Raw genomic sequence first — 20,589 nt, forward strand, 5'->3', positions numbered from 1 at the left:
AATCAAAACCATTTGTGTTTTCCCAAAGAGGAAGGAGGAGGCAAGAAAAGGATTGGGAGGCAAGGAGGAGGAAGAAAAAAGAAAAATTCCAGAACTGGAAGTTTAGAGCCTGTGCAGTGAGCAGGAAGTTGAAACTCATCCAGCTGTCACATAACAAAAGAAGAAAATGCTTTATGAATTCAATCATCATTAAGTGTTCTGCATGTCTATTTCCCACGTTATTTGCCAGTATATATTGGTTTTCAAATGCTAGCATTTTAAGAGCCGAAGAAATATTTGCTTTTATGATAAAATTACTTCATTTTTGAAGGCCATAAAAACAAAAATTCCATGTGGTGAAAGAAGAAAAAAATGTGATACTCTCATTTTCAAGCATTCTTTACTGAAACCAAAAAGAGCTCTATTGCCTTTAACTTTGAAAGGTACTTTCTAGATGAAGGACCACTCCAGGCTGAGCCACTAGTGTGCCAGTTCCACAAACATACTGTAGGAATAAACTGTCCAGTGTCCAATGATGGTATAGCGGTAGACAGGACTTCAAAGCAAGAAGGTGATTGCCCAGTGAGCTGCCAGCACATGGCTGTCCTATAGAGGGCAAGTACCTCCAAGCCAAAGTGAGAGATGGAAAATTTGTGGAAGTAAAAGTCTTTGTGCACGTTTTTCTCTTTAGCTTCTAGAAAATGATCTGAACAGAGAAACCTCAATTAGAATTGAATCATTGAATTTATGAATCTTAGCAGTATGGAATGTTAGAATTATAAAATGTTGAATAAAGCGGAGATAAAAAAAAGTCTCTATATTCCAGATGAGAAAATTGGAGCACAGAGAAATGGTGTGACTTCCCAAGGTCATAGGTCTATGTAGTGTCGGGGCCAAGCTTCACACCCAGCTATATAGCTGTTTGAAAATTAAACATTAATATGTTTATTAATAAACATAAATATAAAATGAAATATTATGATTTGGTCACTTTTTCCTCTTTGGTCACCTAGGAAGTGCCCCTCTGCTGTCCTTTGAAACCTTAGAAAACGTCATCTTACTGTTTCTGGAGGAGGAAGCTCACATGTCTGTCTTTAGTCCATTTACTTCATCCCGATAAAAGATTGTCTTGAGAACATGTTTCATACACTCCAGGTCTACATAAACATAAATTTTGTCCCTTATGAATAGAAATGTTTGTGGTGGATTCTTAAAAGGCAACAGAGTTCTGATGCAGCTTTCCCACTGGAAGAGTTCCCCAATTCCTTTTAACAATGCCCATTTCTTCTGGAATTAAGGCTCTGTTTACTTCACCTTACTCACTGCCTTTTTTTGCCCATTCTTTCTACCTCCAGTCTAAGTCCACTTCTCCTCTCCAGCTCTCTCTTTAGATATTTCTGTCTTGGCTCCATATCCATACCTTTTTGGCCTCAGATCAGAATTTCTGTCCAAGAAGCCTAAATAATCTTGACACTTTCATTGTCACCTTTTGACTGCCCTTGGTCTCTGATTGGCATGTTTCTGTTTATCCAGTCCTTGTGCACAGTGCCCTGCTAGATTTCTCTGACCTTACTGTTTTCTTTCTCTCAATACATCCTAAAGTCTTGACACTTTTTTCTTCTCTTACTTTCTATACTTATTATATTTGAAATAAATAGATACAAAATTATATATATCAATAAACTTAGTTTATTTCTATAACTCTTGAATATATGCATTGTGTGCAGTTTAAAAAATAATAACATTAACACATGTACACTACACCATCAAGTTCAAGAAATACAATGTTGTCAATATCAGTGAAGCCATTCTAGGCTCCTTCTGGTTGCATCTGCCTTCCTATTCCTTCAAAATATTTCTTATTCCATGATTTACAGCGATGTAAATAATTCTCTGTATGATTTTACCACTTGTGCATATACCCATAATAGATGTTTAGTTTTGCTTTTGTTGAGGGTTACAAACATGACATCACATGTACACAGCCTTCTGTGACTTGCTTTTCAGGTTTACTATTATTTTTTAAACTAACGTCTATCAATACATGGTGCTTAATTAATTTTTATCACTATGAGGAATTGCATTATGTACCACCATTTATTCATCTTTCCTAATTTTGATTGACAAATATTTGGGTTATTTCCAGTTATTTGCGATTACAAAAATTGCTCCCATGAACACGTTTATGTGTATCTCCTGGTTTATTTATTAAAGAGTTTCTGTAGGTTGTAAAACTAAGAGAAAAATTGCTAAGTCATAGGCTACGAGTACTTTCAGCATAAGTAGGTAATGTTGAATTATTTCCTAAAATGGTTGTTCCAATTTATATTCCCATTTACTCCACATTTTCACCAACACTTGGATTTGTTGAACTTTTTTTTCTGCTGTTTTGCTAATTTGTTTTTGTGTGTGAAATTTCATCTCATTTATGTTGTTAGGAAATATGGATTTCCCTAGTTCCCAGTGAAATTGAGCATTTTTAAAACTGGCATACAGCCCATTTCCGTTTCCTCCTCTGATACTTACCAGTTCATGTATTTTGCCTACTTTTTATAATTTGATTGTCTGTTCTTTTCTTACTCATTAAGAGGAGTTCTTTATATATTCTAGATTCCAACCTTTCTGTCCATAAGGTATTATAAATAGCCCCTGCCAGTCTGTGACTTGTCATTTTACTTTTCTAATGGTGTCTTTTGATGATATTAAGTTTTTGATGATTTCTAATTTTAATATAGTCAAATCTATCTCTTTTTCTATATCATTTGCATTTTTTGTAGTTTAAGAAATACTCCCCTACCCTGAATTCATAAATTAGTCTTCTTTTTTTCCCCCTAAAGTTATAAAACTTTGCTCTTAAATCTATATGGATTTTATGTGAGTGTGTAGTATGAAATGGAATCATTTTTCATTCTTTTCTTATGAATAACTAAATACCAATTTCCATTTACTGGTAACCATTTCCTGGAAGACCAGTACAATTTACTAAAAAGTCTAATCATTCCTCACTAATCTGAAATGACAGTTCTGTTACATATCAGGTTTCCATATTTAAGTGGGTTTATTTTGGTCTCTCTACTTCGCTCTGCTGGGCTGTATGTTTATCCTTGCACCAATATCATTTTCTCCTAGTTATTGGAGCTTTAGCAGTAAGACTGATATCTGGTAGGATGATTCCTTTCAACATAGTTCTTCAAGAATGTCTTGGCTACAATTCACCTCAAAAAGTAAGTTGGGCATTTTTCCTTTTCTCCGAAAGAATTTTATGTCAGATTGAAATTATCTGTTTCTTGAACATTCAATAGACTTCTTTGTAAAATGTCTTTACTTGGTGCTTTATTTGTGGAAGATTTTAACCATAGATTCAATTTCTTTAATAGTAAAAGATCGTTCCAGACTTTTCTTTCTTTTAAGTTACTTTTGTCAAGCTAAACTTTTCTAATAATGTGTGCATCTCACCTAACTCCTTGAATGTATGGTCATTTAGCTTTTAACGGTATTCTTTTGTTGTCTTTTTTAAATTGAAATGCTTCTCTAGTTATGTCCTATTTTCTATTCTTAGTATTTTTATTTGTCTTTTTTTAATTGAAATGCTTCTCTAGTTATGTCCTATTTTCTATTCTTAGTATTTTTTATTTGTGCCTTCTATTTTGGGGGGCACATCATGAGAAGGCAGAATTCTTTAGAAAAAGACAATAATGCTGGGAAAAGTAGAAGGCAGCAGGAAAAGAAGACCAAATATGAGATGGATTGATAAGGTAAAAGAAGCCATAGGCATGAGTCTACAGAAGCTGAATGGGGCTGTTGAGGACAGAACACTGTGGACATCACTCATTCATAGGGTTGCCAGGAGTTGGAGCTTACTTGATGGTATGTAAGACAAATTTTTCTCCTTGACTAATCTTGCCAAAAGTGGATCAATTTTATTAGACTTTTAAAAAACAACTTTTTGACTTTTTTGATCCTTTCTTTCTGCATCTTTGCTTTTTCTTTTATTAACTAATCACTGTCCACTCACTAATACAGTTTTTTTCTGATACTGACTTTGTCCTTTAGTAAAGAACTTTGTATACGAGTACACAGCCTGCTGGTTTATCTTATACAGCTGAAGGCACAGAGTGGTAGGGTTGGGAAATTCCACCCCGTTCCTTCCTTGACTTTAGCAGAAACTGGCTATTGGCCAATTGGGCACAAAAGGGCTTTGGATTTCAGAAAGTGGTATGTGGTGTTAAGAATATCCATAACCTCAGAGGAAGAGTTGGAAGAGGACAGAGGTACGTCTCTGACAGCTCTAAGCACATTTACCACACACTCGATGTCAGGAATTTCCTCCTTGATTCTTTAAACTGCATGCTGGTGAATTTCCAAATATGCTATTCTTCACCTGTGTGAGAGACATCACCTTTTCCCACTGATTAAATATTTTGAGAGGGTGGGGTATTGGTGAGGGAAGGCAAAGAGATAGAGTTTCTGAGGATGGACTCTTGAAAAATGGACCCTTAACTATGAGATAAAATGAGAGAACAGAAAGGGGAAGAAATATTGGCAATTTACCATTTATATGATAATTTACAGTTTGCTTTCTAAAGCAACTTAATAAACAAAACCTCATCGGATCTTTTAACAGCCCCAATCTCAGTAAAGTGGGCAGGACAGGTATTCTGGAGAATATAGAATGAGAAACTAGAGCTGGGGGGTTGTTTCCTTGGAAAAGGAAGTCATCAGCTTGACTGAAGACAGCCTTTATAATGAAACAACTGATAATAGATTTTTAAAACTTTCTGTTGAATTCCTGTGATGAGTAGAGCGTCTTGAAGAGATTTTCAGATGAACTTGATTGAGAGGCAAGTTGTTTCCACTGGTATGGACTTCCTGAGAGTCATTATTCTTTACACTGGTTTCCTTTTCAGGACCCGAGATATAATATACATCCTTAATTTATCTCATCGCTCTTGTGGGGCACTTTCTAACATATGCTATTGAACTTGTTAAGTGAAGGCATATCTCTATTTTGTAATCCATGAAAGTTGGTATTAAAGACAAAATAAATACACTTCAGGAAAGATAACATTTTTCACAACAGATGTGAGAGCAAAGAAACTGCTGACATGTTTATTAGCAATGGATAAACTGAACGTTTCAGTTTGGCCCAGCACCCAGAAAATGCAGATGTGTATCCAGAGGCAAACCTCTAGAGTCTCAAAAGAAAATTTGTATTGGACATTCTACAAAATTTCTAGCACTTCCTGCCTGACAAGAAGTACCCCTGAGAGCCACCTATCTCATGATATTTTGGCAGGTTTTTCCCTTGCTCTGGTAAGAGCCAAGAAGTGTGGCAGGGCACAGTATTTAAAAAAAAAAAAAGTAGAAGTGAGAAGTTTACTAAACTATTTTTGATCTTCAAGTTAGAATTTAAAAAGTGGGTCTGGCTTTAGAATATAGGATGCCTAGGTCATCTTTCTTTACCCTAGGTTATTTTTACTAGTTGTGAATAAACTGAGCATTCTTTAGTTCTCGGAAACATTTATTTAAATGCACAGAGCCTCAGTTTAATTCTTTGATTGTCTTTTCCCTGGCGGGAAAGTACTTGACTAAAGTCTTAGCAAATCTCAGCATTTAGTGACACTTTTTACATAAGAACAAATCCCAACCAGAAAGTCAAGCTCAACATAGGAATCCAGACTTCTGATAATATTAATTTAGAACAAAAAATACATTAGGCAGTGTCCAAAAATTAAGAATTTGGCATTGTGCCTACTTTGGGGTGTATGTTCATTGAGTTAATTAAGTTTTTTTAGCCCTGAGCTGACATCCCCTGCAATCCTCCTCTTTTTGCTGAGGAAGAGTGGCCTGAACTAACATCGTGCTATCTTCCTCTACTTTATGTGTGATGCCACCACAGCATGGCTTGATGAGCAGTGTGTAGGTCCACACCCAGGATCCAAACGCAAACCCCAGGCCACTGAAGCAGAACATGAAATTAACTACTATTCCACTGGGCAAGCCCCTAAATTTTTGATTAAAGTATCTTCCTTATTATTTCATCAGTAAGATTTTTTTAAAAAATAGCAATGTTAATAGCTACTGTTTATTCAAGCAAGTATGCCAAGTACTGTGCTGGTTGTTTCACATGATAATAGTAAAAACAGCTAACATCTTTTAGTACTTAGTGTGTTACACATTATGCTAAAATTTTTTACTTGAATTATTTCATTTAATTCTTTCAAAAACTGCTTGAAGTCAATCTCACTATTATCTATTATTTTCAGATGACAAAACTAAGGCTTAGAAAATTTAAGTGACTCTCGGTAAGATTTTTTTAAGTTAATTTAGCTGGGGGAATTTTTGATGGTTTTTGTAGTGTTGAGATTGTTTTCACAAACTTGTTTTGAACACAAAAGGTCTTGAAAGCCACAATGACATTTAATCCAAGAAGTTAACAAATTGTATCCTCATTTGCTGATGACTGGCCATTGCTTCTCTCCTCAGTGCCAGGAAAATGTAAGTCTGTGGTGAGTTGGTCAAATAACTGAGCTTAGTGGAGGCAGCAGGACTCAGAAACCAAGAACCTAGGGCAGAACCTGGGGTCAAAACAGAAATCAGGACAATAAAGTAGACATTTAAAATAATGGATTTACATCTGATGAAACAACAATAGGCAAGTGATAGTATTAGTCAAAAATTGAGAATGCACTCCTCATGGGTCCCTTCCAGCCTGGTTTCTAACTCTCTTGATTTCATACTCTTAAAACTTGATCTGAAAACATCTGTGCTAAAAAGTCATCAACATGGAAGACATTTGAGGCATCATGTCAAATTAATGTCCATATGTACATGTGTCTGGTGCAACAGCAATGCACAAATGTATTTTCAGGAATGTTTAGAAACAGAAGATTTTTGAATATTTGTTTCTACAGCTTCCTTCCCAAGGGCTATTAAAAAAATCCAGATACAGACAAAGCTATCAGCCTGTAGTCCTGGACACTATGGAGAGATTACAATTCTGAGTCTGAGGGATTTCATTTGTAATCCAGTAAGAATTACTAGTTTAAGGTGTTAGTAAAAAGTTTAACTATCACTTGGGTTGAAACTAAAAATAACCATGAGTGCCCAAACATGGTATTAAGCCATGTCAAGATGGTTTAAGGAGAGAAAACATGGCATGGTGCAGTTACATCCCTGGGTGCATAGCATGTGGCTATGTAGTAATGTGTCCAGATGGGTATGTTGTAGAAAATGGCCTGTCGATCATGGGCATGAGAATCCCTTGGAAGAACTTGTTAAAATATAGATTCCTGAGCCCTATTATGGAGCCATTGGATTATTTGGGATTTAGACCCTAGGGTATTTGCAAATTTACATTAATAAAGTTCCTAAATTATTTTATGTACATTGAAGTTTGAGAATAATCACCCTAAATGTATAAGGTTTGGGCTGTTCAAAGGAAATACTTCTCACTTTACATTTTAAGAAAATAGTTACCTTAGGAAACAACATATAAGATAAGGTTCGGGAACTTCTACTCTAGGAAGAAGAAAAGGTGTGTATGGGAGTAACTAAAATTTGATACAGCATGAGAGTCAAACTTATAGTGAAGCATCATTTCTTAAATCGTGTTTGACACACCATTCATATCCTCTGAGATGTTAACAGTTGTTACAAGTAAAAAAGATTTCATGCCCAAAACATCCAAGATATGCTGAACTAAACTTAGTTTTCTTTATTATGGGACTTATCAGAACCTTCAACATTCTCATATGTATTATCACTCTGCATGAGGGGTTACAATATAGAGGTTTCTGATCTCACTTGATGCTGGAGATTTCCACAGGTTGATTAATAGAGTTTAACTGGACACTAGTGTAATATGTATCACAACTTCGGGAATTACGGTTCAGGCAAATAAGCAGGCGTTCCAAGGAAGGTGAGATCACTTTCCAGACCAAGCGATCAGGGAAGACTCCGTGTAGTTGTTGGCGTTTGAGCTGTGTCCAGTCGTTACTAGCAATCATTCCTCAGCAAAGATAAAATATTCATGAAAAAGGGACTTAGTAGAATTATAAGTAGTTATCATCCTTGATAAAGGATCCTATCATCAGAGAAAAAGCTTTGAATTTGACAACTTGGAGATATTTAACCTTTGAGATGGCAGTGGCTGGAGAATTAGAGGAGTGGAAGTCTAATTTCACAAGACGGAGAATGAAGAGCAGTAAGGAAGTAGATTCTTAAGTGAACGTTTGTAAAAGAAGATGGCAGCTTGGTGTGGGTAAAAAAGTAGATTGAGGGAAATCATTTTTTTAAATGGGGGAGAGGTCTGAATATTTTATTTTAATGAGTAAATTTTTTAGAAGCATATTTAGAGGTTCTTTCTAAGTTACAGGATTCTGACTCAAGATAATGTCAAGGTCATTCATGCAATCACTATTTATTGGGTGCTTACTGTGCACCAGCTCCGCGTAAGTTCTGTGTATAAATAAAGGATCTAACCACAGATTTAAAAAAATGAAAGTCATGCTTGTCTCTTCCTTTGCTTAGCTTCTCAGATTCAGTAAAATAAATCAAGTCAGACTAACAAAAAAGAATTTCCCATTCCAATTATTTTCTTTATCAATAGGTAAAATTTATTCCTAAGGGAAGTCATTGACATAGTTCTTCATTTACTAGACGAAAAACTGACAGGATCTTTGTGGGCCCTAATTATTCACTTCTGTACTCATCTACTATCAACAAATGTTTGTCTACTGTTGTGCCTAATGTACTGCTCACCACACTTGGCATGATTGCTAGTTGGAGGAAGTAGTATAAGATTAAAATACAAGAGGGAGCCAGGAAGACAAGACACTTTTGAAGAACAAGAATGTGGGAGGAATTTGCTTTACCATGTATCCAGGTTTATTACAAAGATGGTAATTAAGACAACGTGGTTTTGCACATGGGCAAACAAATAGGCCAGTGAAACAGAAGAAAGAGGCCCAGAAACAGGCCCACTCAGAGATCAGCACCTGATGGATGACAAAGATGGCAGTAGAGATTTGTGGGGAAAATAAATTTTCAATAAATGACACTTCAATTGGATATCCACATGGGAAATAAGTGAAAATGGACCCACATTAGACCTTACATAAAAATAAATTCCAGGTCGAGTTAAAGCTGAAATTTGAAAATAAAAATTATAAAGCTTTTAGGAAGAGAAACAGGAACAACTTCAAGTAAACAGGAATAACTCTGTGTAAACAAAACTAACTTCAGGGTAGGAGAGAAACGTTTCAAATAGCCATAAAGTAAAAGACCAATAAATTCCACTATGTTTAATTAAACACTTCTGTTCATCAAAAAAATGTGGAAAGGCTGAGAAGACAATACATGGTGTGCTTTTAACACATACTTGCTACATGTATAATCGGCAAAGAAATTGTATTCAGAACGTATGAAATTTTTACATATCAATAAGAAAAAGACAACCGAATAGAGAAAATGGACATGTAGTTCATAAAAAGGAAGTCTAAATGGCCAATATACCTATGAAAGGGACATAATATTAGTAATTAGAGAATCGCAAAACCAAACTATAACGAGATACGTTTATACTCTACCAGATTGAAAACAGAAATCTGATAAAATCAAGTGTTGATGAGTACATATATGACACAGTGATAGAGGAAAAGCATACATCTTTATAAAATAGGTAGACACTATGTATTAAATTTTAAGATATTTATGCCTCCTGACTCAGGGGGGTTGTTCTCAAACTTTTTGGTCTCAGGACTCTTTCATACTCTTAAAAATTATTGCAAGCTTTGTTTATGTGAGTGGTATCTGTAGATATTTACTGTACTTGAAATTAAAACTAAGAAAAATTCAAAATATATATTTACTAATTCATTTAAAAATGATATTAAATAATATTAAAAGTAAATGTTACAACTTAAATAAGGTATTTTTAATAAAAATAATTGAAATTTTCAAACAAAAAAAATTTAGGGAGAAGAGTGGCATCATTTTACATTTTTGCAAATCCCTTTAAGGTCTGGCCTCCTAGAAGATAGCTGAATTTTCATATTGGCTGCTGCTTTTGGTCTGGTGCAGTACCACACATGATGTAGTCTCTGGAAAATTCCACTCTATATTCGTGATAAATTGAGACTGGAAAGGAAAAATAAAACCCCAATATCATCATGACAATCATTTTTCACACACAGAACCCCTGAAAGTGTCTTGGGGGGCCCCAGGAGTCCCTGGGTCACCCTTTGAGAACTGCTGCCATAGAGAAACTCCTCCGCCAGGATGCAAGTATAAAGGCATTCCTAACAGCATGTTCCTAACAGCAATTGCTCATAGAAAGAATTCAAACGTCCATTTAGAGTGGAATGGATACATAACCTGTATTATGTTCCCATGATGGATGCCTATGAAGCAGTGAAAATGAATGAACTACAGCTATGTGCAACAACGTGGATGAGTATCACAGACATAAGTTCAGCAAATGAAGCAAGTCTTAAAAGAATGCATACACACTGACTCCATTCACAGAAAGTTTGATACAAGCATGAACCATAATGTTTAAGAATGTATACATTAGTGGCAAAACTATAAGGAACAGCTAAGCAATTCATGTCACAAAAAACAAGGCAATGTTTACCAATGGGGGTCCAGTTGCGATGCGCGAAGAGGACGTGGGATGGGTTTGGGTGCTAGCAGTGTTCTGTTTCTTGACCTAGGTAGCGATTACATAGGTTTTGCTTTGTAATTCTTTGTTAATTATGCTAAAATGTATAAGTAAGGCTTATTTACTCTGTCTTACTTATTAAATATCCTATAATTAAAAAAATAAAAACAAAAATACAAGAGCAAAGTTGGAGAATTTCAGTGGATGTCACACACAGATACACACATGGTTGTTTCACTTATCTAGTACTGTTTGACACACCATTTACTCAAACTTTGTAGCTTAAAACAACATTTTATTGTTTTTATGCTTCTGTGGGTAGACCTTGTGGCTGGACAGGGGCTGAACTTAAGGAGTGCTTCTTGACTCCCACGTGGGGCTCCTCCAAGAGTCTGACTGTCACAGCTAGGGCTGACTCGGCATCGTTCTCTCTCCAAGAGTCTCTCTGGCCAGATAGTCCACTTTTCATTGTGGCTCAGGGCTCCAACAGCAAACACTGCAAGATGATAAGCCCCAAGGTGCAAGTGGTTATCAAGCCTCTGTTTGCATCATGCTTGATTGTCTCATTGAGCCCAGAGTCAATGTGGGTGGGGCCTACACAAGGCATGAATACAGGAAAGAGGAGGCACGCTTCATTGGAAGCCATGACTGTAGCTGTCTACCACAATTGTATATACATACAATATATACACAGACGCACACCCCCCACCACCATGTAATTGCCTACTACAATTGTACATACACACAATATACACATGGACAAACACATACACATATATACAGATATATACAAATATAAAGTATGAAAAGATATGTCGAGAGACAGAGAGAGAGAGATGTAGATATACAGTAAGGAGAAAAGCCTTCACCGCCTAAGGATGGGCCCACTTGAAGGTAAGTGGATGATTCGAGTAATTACTATGTCCCACCCAAATTTAAGGTTCTGATGCTTGTTATGCAAGTTGCAAGTTTCCCTTTTGCACAGTCACTGGCATCTCTAGTCTCCTTAGTCCAAGTTAACTTGACTAAAGAAACCAGCAAACAAAGCGGGAGTTAAAAAGAAGAAGAGGAAAAACTGGTGTTGAAAATCTGCCGTTCCATCTGCACACTGACAGGGCTGTGGTCATCTGCAAATAATTAAAAGAGCAATCATCAGTAATGCTGTATGGGTTTCTAGGCTCAGTTAGAAGTTTATAGCAACTTCATTTAGCTTTCTCCAGCCAGAAAATCCTTTATAATGGTAATGGAATAATAACTTCTACCAGCCTGGAAGATAACATAAATATCAAGTAAGGAACACATCGGCTTTTGGCCCCACTCTGTGAGTGCACAGGTACGTCCTGTGGGTGTTGTCCTGGAGCACATGGCTCCTGAGTGTGCCACGTGAGATTTGATGTAAGGCACAAAGCAAGCAGGGAATGATCCTCGAAAGGGAAGACGCCGCCAACAAGCATGCTGATCAAATAGCTTTGGAAATTCTTTTTAGCTATTTGGCTGAGAAGATGTTTGAACGTAAAGATAAGTAGCTTGTGTGTGATAACTGAGTGGTCAGCAATGTAAGCTTCTATCTCTTTCAAACTTCCTATGTTTGTTAACTTTCTTTTCAATTCAAAGAAATGATAACCTTCCATGCCCTTAAATTTTAATGTAAAACAAACCTCCAGTGTTTAAAGATGCATTAAAAACTTAGCAAATAGAAAAAATCAATTTACCTTCACCAATATAAAATCTAAATTAAATTGATTCCAGTTGGACAAGATGCTCACGTTTCTCTAGATACCTCAGTATTAACCAGTATTTGCCTAGGCTAACAATGTGCTCCTGTTAGAGATAAAAATAGACCCACAAGTATCCTGTGAGAGACTCTCCCAAAGTGCGCATTTGCCATTCCTCAGCAGGGTCAAGCTTCACTTCATCCATCCCAAAGAAGTTACGAGGGTGAATTTCTTCTTCTAGAAAGCTACCCTCCTTAAATAGTGATGCTGTCAGGAGATTTTGAACAACAGACCAATGATTTCCAAAACACATCTAAAGATGCCTCCTAAGCCAACACAGATCCTGTTTCTGTCTTTTTTAAATTTTGGAGGCTTTGAAAATCTTCACTGATGTAAAAACTCTCTTGAAAGGATCAGTTAAGAACATTGGGATTTTATGCTTAAAACAATTAAATGGTATTTTTTTCTCCTAATTCAAAAGCAGGTGAGAAAAAAAACATTTTCCTTATGATAGCCTAGACTGAGGATAGACAGGGAAAAAGGAAATTTTCAGGAAAAATAAAACACTTTTCCATGATCATTAGTCAATATTTTGTGCATGTTGGTTTTCAAACAAAGGAAATTTTGGTATGAGAATCATCAGGGTCAAAAAAAAGTCCTGTGCCTGCAAAGGAGCAGAGAAGTGTTTGCGAATCTACTCTATGTTAGAGAAGTGGCAAGAGGGATAAGCTATCATTTAGTTGGTAGGAGCATGAGGCTAGGAATTTGACAGACCTGGGCTCAAACCTGGCCTTTGCCACTGGAGCTCTGTGAAACTTTGGACTAGTTCTTTAACCTCTGCTTTCACTTCCTCATCTGTAACATGTGCATAGTGATATGAAATCTATATTGCTTTTAGAATTAAATGGGATCACGCATAAAACGCTTAAGATAGTGCCTGGCACAGCTTAAAGCTGCTGTTAGAGTTTTTATTTTTCTCTTCTGGCAACAGATTGTTGTAGCTGTTTCAGCAGTTTAACCCCACATCTCTACCAAGTTGCCAAAGGAGAATTTTCCATCCCTGCCCCTCTTAACCACACCCTACTTTAATCATGAACCAGATTTCGACACCATCCCTGTAAGGTCACCACCCACTACAGATTTTCTCTGTGTCGTTTTAAGTTTCACTGCACCATAAATGCTAAAAGCAATCTATCAGCCAAAGTGATACTTAGTACCTCTTATTAAGAGACTGTACTGTTATAGTATGCCACTATAATCTAGAAAGGAAAAACATGTAATTTAGACGTCATGAGTGTGAGGGCATTCACAATACCCTCAATTCCAATGGCTTCAAGACAATACTTCATGCTTTGTTCAAGGAAGAAAGAGTTTATACTCTGTAAGACCATCTCTCCAAGGGCGAGAAATATTTAAACAAGGTCAGTATCACCTAAGACCTCCAAGTGAGCCTCGGTCTACATCTATCTATCCATCCATCTTACAACATAATTCCGACGACGGAACACTGCAGATTTAAAAAAATTTATCCTCAAACTTAATTTATGTTTTATATTATTTTTGTTTCATATTTTAATTTTGCTTGTGAAACACACCACACCCAGTTTATAATGTAATTATCTCAAGAACATTGGGAACTTTAATTTTGGAATAGATCTTGACAATTCAGTTATTCTCCATCTGTATCTCCTTCTTGTGCAATGATGGAAAACCCAATTAAATTTGATTTAAGCCAAAAGATAAATAAACAAATAAAAAAGGGAGTGGAAGCTTTTTGGCTCTCCTAGCAGAAAGGGTAGGGGTGGAACCAGTTTTAGATCCAGGGACTCCATAAATGCTAATAGACCTTAACTGCTCTATTCTTGCAGTTCTACTTGGGTTCCATGCGATGGCGAGTACTTCCAAGCCCAATTGGCCCCAGGTTTCTGTCCAACAGAAAAGAGAGTTTCTTTTTCTCTCCCTCCCTCTTTCTCTCAGATCCTACTGAAAAATGCATTGCATGTGAGAATTCTGTGAACAAAGATGGTTGAATGGATGTTAGGCCAAAAGCAAGATATCTGGTAGACTGTCTCCTCAAGTGGCTTCAGGCAAGAGTGAGATGGTTATTTAGAGTGGGCTACCCTGAAACTCTCATATTTTTATATCTGCTAGAATATTTGGAAATAATCTAGTCCTCTATGTCCATCTCAAAGCATCTCATCACATGCTAAACAGTTTCTCACTATGTTAACACATAGCTGTAGGGTGTGAAGAAATAGACATCTGTGCCACCAACTTCCATAATACCAACTTCTTCGTGTAAGTCATCAGACATTTCAGCCTAATGTTGAGGGGAAAATAACAAGGAGATAATGAAAACTCTCTAGGGTTTTGCGTGTATATGTGTGTGAGCTCTGCATATGCAGAGTGCAAAAAACAAAGCAAAAACAATCAAAAACAGAGAATGACTTACATCTTTGAGATACTTAGATCCATAATGATTAGTCTCTCCTAAGTTCAAACTTATCCAGACCCAGAGCACACTAAATGATTTGGGACAACATTATTGTTCCCTTTTCTTGAAAAAGCTCTGAGAGTATGGAATTGGCATTGATTGACCACTTGGTGGGTCCCTGAGAATGCTTCCTGTGACTTCGGGGAATCTCACAGAAGACAGAGATTTGCTTGAGATAGTCCATTTTGGAATCTGTGTTATCTTCAGCCAGGACTAATTCTTCCATTATTTTAATCCAAGTGAATTGCTGCTGTCATTTATTTCTACTCTGATAGTCACTTGTAAAAATCCTAGACTATTGGCCCAAATTCTTAGTCCTCACAGGGGTTTGTTTGGTTTGGTTTGGTGTAGGGCAGAGATGATAGTATCACTTAATCAAGTCCACAATTTAAGCAAATATTAGAAAAAGTCTTAATCTCAAATAGTTCCTCTCTGTTCTTGTGTTGAATAACCCACAGCAGAGGAGCTTCTCAAAGGCCCCGCAATGAAGGAAAGACAGAATTGGAGTCCTACCAGTTGCCATACATCTTATATCCCCCATAGATATTATGGAGAGGATCTGGGCTGGTGAAACATGGTCTGGACATTGAAATCATGACCTGTTTTCATTTTGGGCAAATAAATGGTTGCTTTCTGGATACTAGGAAAATTTCCTTCAAAAAGTTCTTTTGAAGTGTGGTAATACTGCTTAACATTTGCATAAGGCACACATAATCCATGACTTTGATTTTTATAGACTGGACAAACTTCCTCGCCATAGTTTGGGACCTATTTTCATGGCTAGTGGAACAGCCTCCACCTTTAGCATGCATAGGTTAATTCTGAGGAAATGATGCTTGTAGCATCTTTGTTTTTCCTAGACAACTCTGATTAGAAGAAGGTAATCTGCCTATTGTCTTTCTGGTTTCTTCTTCATAGAAATTTAAAACAGTGCAGTAGCTTTTCAGTTTAGTGAAGTGTTGCCACATTGGAAACTAAAGGCAAGAAGAGGTTATCATCTTTACAAAAGTAATTAAAAAAAGCTTTTTCAAAAGTCAGAATTTCAGATTTGTGGAGAGAAGTCTTTATGTTAGTTTTACTTATTTGTTAAAATTTTCGAAGAATTTAAGACTAAAGCCTTTAGATTCTGTGCGTACGGGTGTCCCTGCGCATGCATGAATCCATGTGTGTGTGTGTGCAAGAGAGCTCACGGCACTCACATTAACTGGAGAAGGTGATTGAGTTATGGGGGATTGGTTTGGGGAAGAAACAATAAAGTCAAATTGACTAGATTATGGGATTAGACTAGTGGCAGGGTGGGCCAAATTTTATGCTTGTATCAGGGCAGTTGATTGAATAAAATTGGAAAGCTACATAGACCCTGACTATTTCTGGTAGTGTCTCCTAGGAGTAAGACCTGTTTTAATTTGGACTGGCCTCTACGTGTAACGTAGTAATACTCTTCCTTCAAGATTTAACTCACATTAAGGTTTCCATGGAAATATTCCTCAACCTTCAGGCAGAGTCAGCTACTTTTTCCTCTTCTGTAATGGTCTTTTTTAAAAATTTATCCACATCAGCGATTCCTCTGGAAAGGAAGAGACCTGGCTTGCTCATCGGCTAGTCCTCTCTTCTAGCTCAGTGGAATATGGTAGGTCGATAACCAAGTGTACCTGTAATTCCTCAAATACATGTCTGTGTTCTATGTGGAAAGATGTCAAAACTCAGACATATCTCATTTATTCAACTATTTATTGAGCAAATATTCTGTTCCTGGCACTATTCCAAGTGATAGAGCTATAACAGCCAACAAGCAATGTATCTTGCCTTCATGGAGCTTATAGTCAAGGGTGGGAGACAAACAATAAACAAATAAGAAAAAAAGTAAACTGTAGAGTATGTTAGACACTGATAAATGTGGAAGAGAAAAATAACACTGGGAAGGGGGACGAGGCATGTCAAGGATAAGGAGGTGTTAAAATTTTAGATGAGGCGACCAGGGAAGGCTTCACTGAGAAGATGTTTAACGTAGGGTCCAGCTTTACACACTCAAGGTATAAGACTTAATTACAGTGCATGGAGCACAATCTCAATAGCTGCTATTTCAGGAAAAGTTAGAATGCCTTCATTATAATTGATGACTCATCGGATAGGAACTTACATAGTTTAAGTTCCGCAGGGTGAGGAGGAAGAGCTTATTAAATATATTCTCGGCTTTTAAAAATATTGTAATAGAATTTTTAAGCAATTTAAGTGAAAAACTTTTACAAACAATTTACAACTGCAAGCTAAATGTAAATATTTGGTATGCATAATTGAAATAACTTTCTGCATTCACTAAATAGATTCCCTGAGTGACATATTGTTAGCTCAACTCGAATTTTTTTAAGTATAGAAAGTTATAAAATCCCACTTCTAAAAAAACTTAATTCAGATATTTCACTAATTCAAAGAAGCTTTCTCACCAAGACAAATTAGTGTTATTTCCCTGAGCATGTTTAAATTGGCACAAAACATACATTATAAAATATAAATTTTTCTTGTGCTCCAAAGTCTAGCTAGCCAGAGTTTTGTGGATCCAAGAAGGTAAGGGAGCTTTACAAAGTGGACTTTTGCTAGAAATCAAAATATTCATACCTTCAGCCGCCTGATGATGAGATTTGAGAAGTATCTGTAGAAACAAAAACAATAAATCATTTGTCACCTTTGCTTCCACAAGACTGGAACAGGCATTTCAGTTTATTTCTGCTTCTGAGTAAGCACACCTCTTGGCTGGAATCATTCTCTGTTAAACTTCAGTGGCAATTGAATCTCCCTGGTAGATAAGTATAACATATGTGTGATTTGAGAACCCCTCCTCTTTACTCCATTTTAGTCATTTCTCATTAGGTAGTTGAAAACCAAACTCTCCTTTGACCTAGTTTATTCTTTACCTTATTTCCTTGGCGCTCTATAGTGTACTCCGTCTCTGGCCATCTCTTGTAGCAGGACACAAAGTGTGGGTCCTGAATACCTTCTCCTGAGTATCTTATCATCTCTGAAGGATGCTAAATAACTGGGGTGTTGGCTTTGTCAAACCCTGCCGGTCCCTTTGGGGTGAGGCTATGACAAGGATTTCTTCCACCGGTGGTGCTTTGTCTTCATTAAAGAGAGATAGAACAAGTGTGTGGAATGCAAACAACTTTTCCAAAGTAGGATACATCGGTCCCCCTCTAGACTAGATACAGGGCACAAAGAGAACGGCAAGGACTGTATGTTGCTGTTTAGAGAAAACTTTAGGCATGTCAACCCACACTGGATTTGCTGATATTCTTGTTTCACTTTCATGGACGAGGATCCAATTCTCAATTGTTAAAAAGCAAATTTCCAAGTGAGTAGATTTTCCCAGAAATTTGGTTTTTTTCTCTCCCCCTTCTGGTGGACACTTTGGAACTTAAGGAGAAAACATTTACAACATTTTCCTCTAAAAGACCACGTGGAAAATGGCAGGAATTTTGATGATAAAATGAAAATTTTGGATTATTGAAAGACGAATTATCCATATATTCATCAGATTTAGTTAATACAAATTACTAAGTTAATATGCTCTGTCACTTTTTCATGTGTTACTGGTTTTCACTCTCTTCTAGTCCAAATATACCTACTTCTGAAAAAAAGCAGGATTTCTGGATATCTCAAGAAATCACCATGACACCGAGCAGCCCAATCTAGAGTGGGCGTATGTGAAGATTGAAGTCTAAGATAAAATTTGAAGGCATATTTACAAGCACCAGCTTCCCCTGCAGCATTCCCAATTTAGCCTTACCTCTCCCCACTTTTTACTGGCCTCCTTCTGGAAAGCTGGACGCTCTTCCAGCATCAGGATGACTCCTCAAGTTACACTCTATATGGAAGCTCTGGCAGTTCCTCTGCTGGTTTTGTGTGAAGGTTTTACTAAGTCTATGCCAAATAGCTTCCCATCATTGGATCAGCTAAAGATGAAAGTTTTTGCTCAAGTGACAACTTTCTCTTAAAAGCAGTTTGTGTGTGTGTGTGTGTGTGTGTGTGTGTGTGTTAGAAGATAGAAATTTGCCTATGTCAGATACTGGGTTTTTATACTAACACACATCAAAGGAAAACTTGCTTACCAACTGGTTCTCATGTTTTCTTCTAGTTGGCTTCTCATCAAGATGATTCAGAAAATGCTGTTGAACTGTGGTGCACAAACAAGGACATGGGGTACTGGTGACTCTGACCTTGTCAAATAAGCTGAGGTTTCTTTGCAGACCCCAGGGAGTGGGTGTCTACTTGAAAAGATTCCTTCCTATCAAGACATGCAGAGAGAAACACGGGGAAGCCTGGTTATAAAAACTAAATGGAGATTGCATTTGTTTGGATGCTGTTCTTAAAATTGCTTTAAGCATTATGTGATGTGTATGGCAATTACCGAGGAGAGTAAAACCCATGGTGGCAGCCTCATTATCCTCCCCTCTATAGAGTGGTACTAATGGGCCCTAGAGGAGTATCTTCTAAATTTTAGTAAAAATCAAAACTTTTTAATTTACAATTAAGACATTTGGCTATGACTGTAAACTCAGAGAAAAACGTGCAATTATAGGCTTTCCAACCAGATCTGAACATGTTTGTTTGTTTTTCAAAATTAGGTCTGATTAAAAATATTTCCAGTTGATGGAAATTTGGGTTGTTTCCACTTTGAGGCTATTATAAATAAATCTACTATAAACATTTGAGTACAAGTCTTTGGACGGACTTATGTTTTTATTTCTCTTGAGTGAAAATAAAGAGTAGAATAGGTGGGATATTGAGAAGTGTATATATGTTTAACCATATAAGTTATTTGTATGGTGAACATACAGAAGTGATTGTACAATTTGTTTTCAGCAATGTATATGAGCTCCAGTTGCTCCATATCCTTGCCAACATTTGGTATGTCTGCTTTTTAAATTTTTCCCATTCTAATGGGTATGTATTATCACCTTAGTGTAGTTTTATTTGCATTGCCGTGATGACTACTGATCTTAAGCATCTTTTTTCGGTGATTATATATCATCTATATATCTGCTTTGGGGACATGTCTATTAAAATATTTTGCTTAGTTTTTGTGTCGTTTGTCTTTTCGTTATTGAGATGTAAATGTTCTTCATGTATTTTGTATAGGTTCTTTGTCAGATACATCTTTTGGCAATATTTTCCTCTAATCTGTGGCCTGCCTTTTCATTTTCTTAATACTGTTTTTTGAGTAAAGCTTTTTAATTTTGATGGACTCCAGTGTATCAATTGTTTTTTTCTCGTTTGTATGGGGGTTTTTTTTGTCCAATTTAGGATATCTTTGTTTAGCTGAAGGTCTCAAAGATTTTCATATATGTTCTTCCAGAAGAGTTTTAGTTTTAACACTTACATTTAGGTCTACAACCATTTTGAGTTAATTTTTCTATATGGTGAAGCTAAGTGTCAAGATTCATCCTTTTAATTGTGAATATCTAATTGTTCCAGTACCCTTTCTTGATAAAAATATCCTTTCTCCTTTGAAATACCTTGGCACCTTTGTCATCGAACATTGACCAAATATGTGTCTATCTGTTTCCAGACTCTCAGTTCTATCCCATTGATCTATATATCTTTTAGCCAATCATTCTATCTTGATTAATATAGACTTATAGGCTTGAAAAAAGGTAGTGGAAGTCCTCCAACTTGATTTTTCTATTTCAGCTTTTTTTGGAGTGTTATTTTAGGTCCTTTGAATTTCCGTATAAATTCTA

The 20,589-nt window shown here is 36.5% G+C and overlaps 2 long non-coding RNA genes across 3 annotated transcripts in view; one reads left to right on the plus strand and one right to left on the minus strand.

Annotated features, from left to right (window-relative positions):
- Nucleotides 1-3,050: 3,050 nt before the first annotated feature.
- The window catches only part of LOC139042013 (uncharacterized), a 112,158-nt gene continuing 94,619 nt past the window's right edge, over nucleotides 3,051-20,589 (plus strand). The window contains exon 1 of one of the 2 annotated variants that reach the window (XR_011498197.1): nucleotides 3,051-3,203. This is a non-coding gene — a long non-coding RNA (uncharacterized lncRNA). Of the gene's footprint in view, nucleotides 3,204-3,585; nucleotides 3,847-20,589 lie in introns of those variants that run through there. The other variant, XR_011498198.1, reaches the window with a different exon arrangement.
- On the minus strand, nucleotides 7,708-18,976 carry LOC106833834 (uncharacterized). The gene is made up of 3 exons (XR_001398700.3): nucleotides 18,636-18,976; nucleotides 17,468-17,501; nucleotides 7,708-11,769 (listed from the first exon to the last, which is right to left on the minus strand). It is a non-coding gene; the product is annotated as an uncharacterized lncRNA (long non-coding RNA).

The sequence above is a fragment of the Equus asinus genome, chromosome 25 (assembly GCF_041296235.1).
Source record: "Equus asinus isolate D_3611 breed Donkey chromosome 25, EquAss-T2T_v2, whole genome shotgun sequence".
Classification (NCBI taxonomy): Eukaryota; Metazoa; Chordata; class Mammalia; order Perissodactyla; family Equidae; genus Equus; species Equus asinus.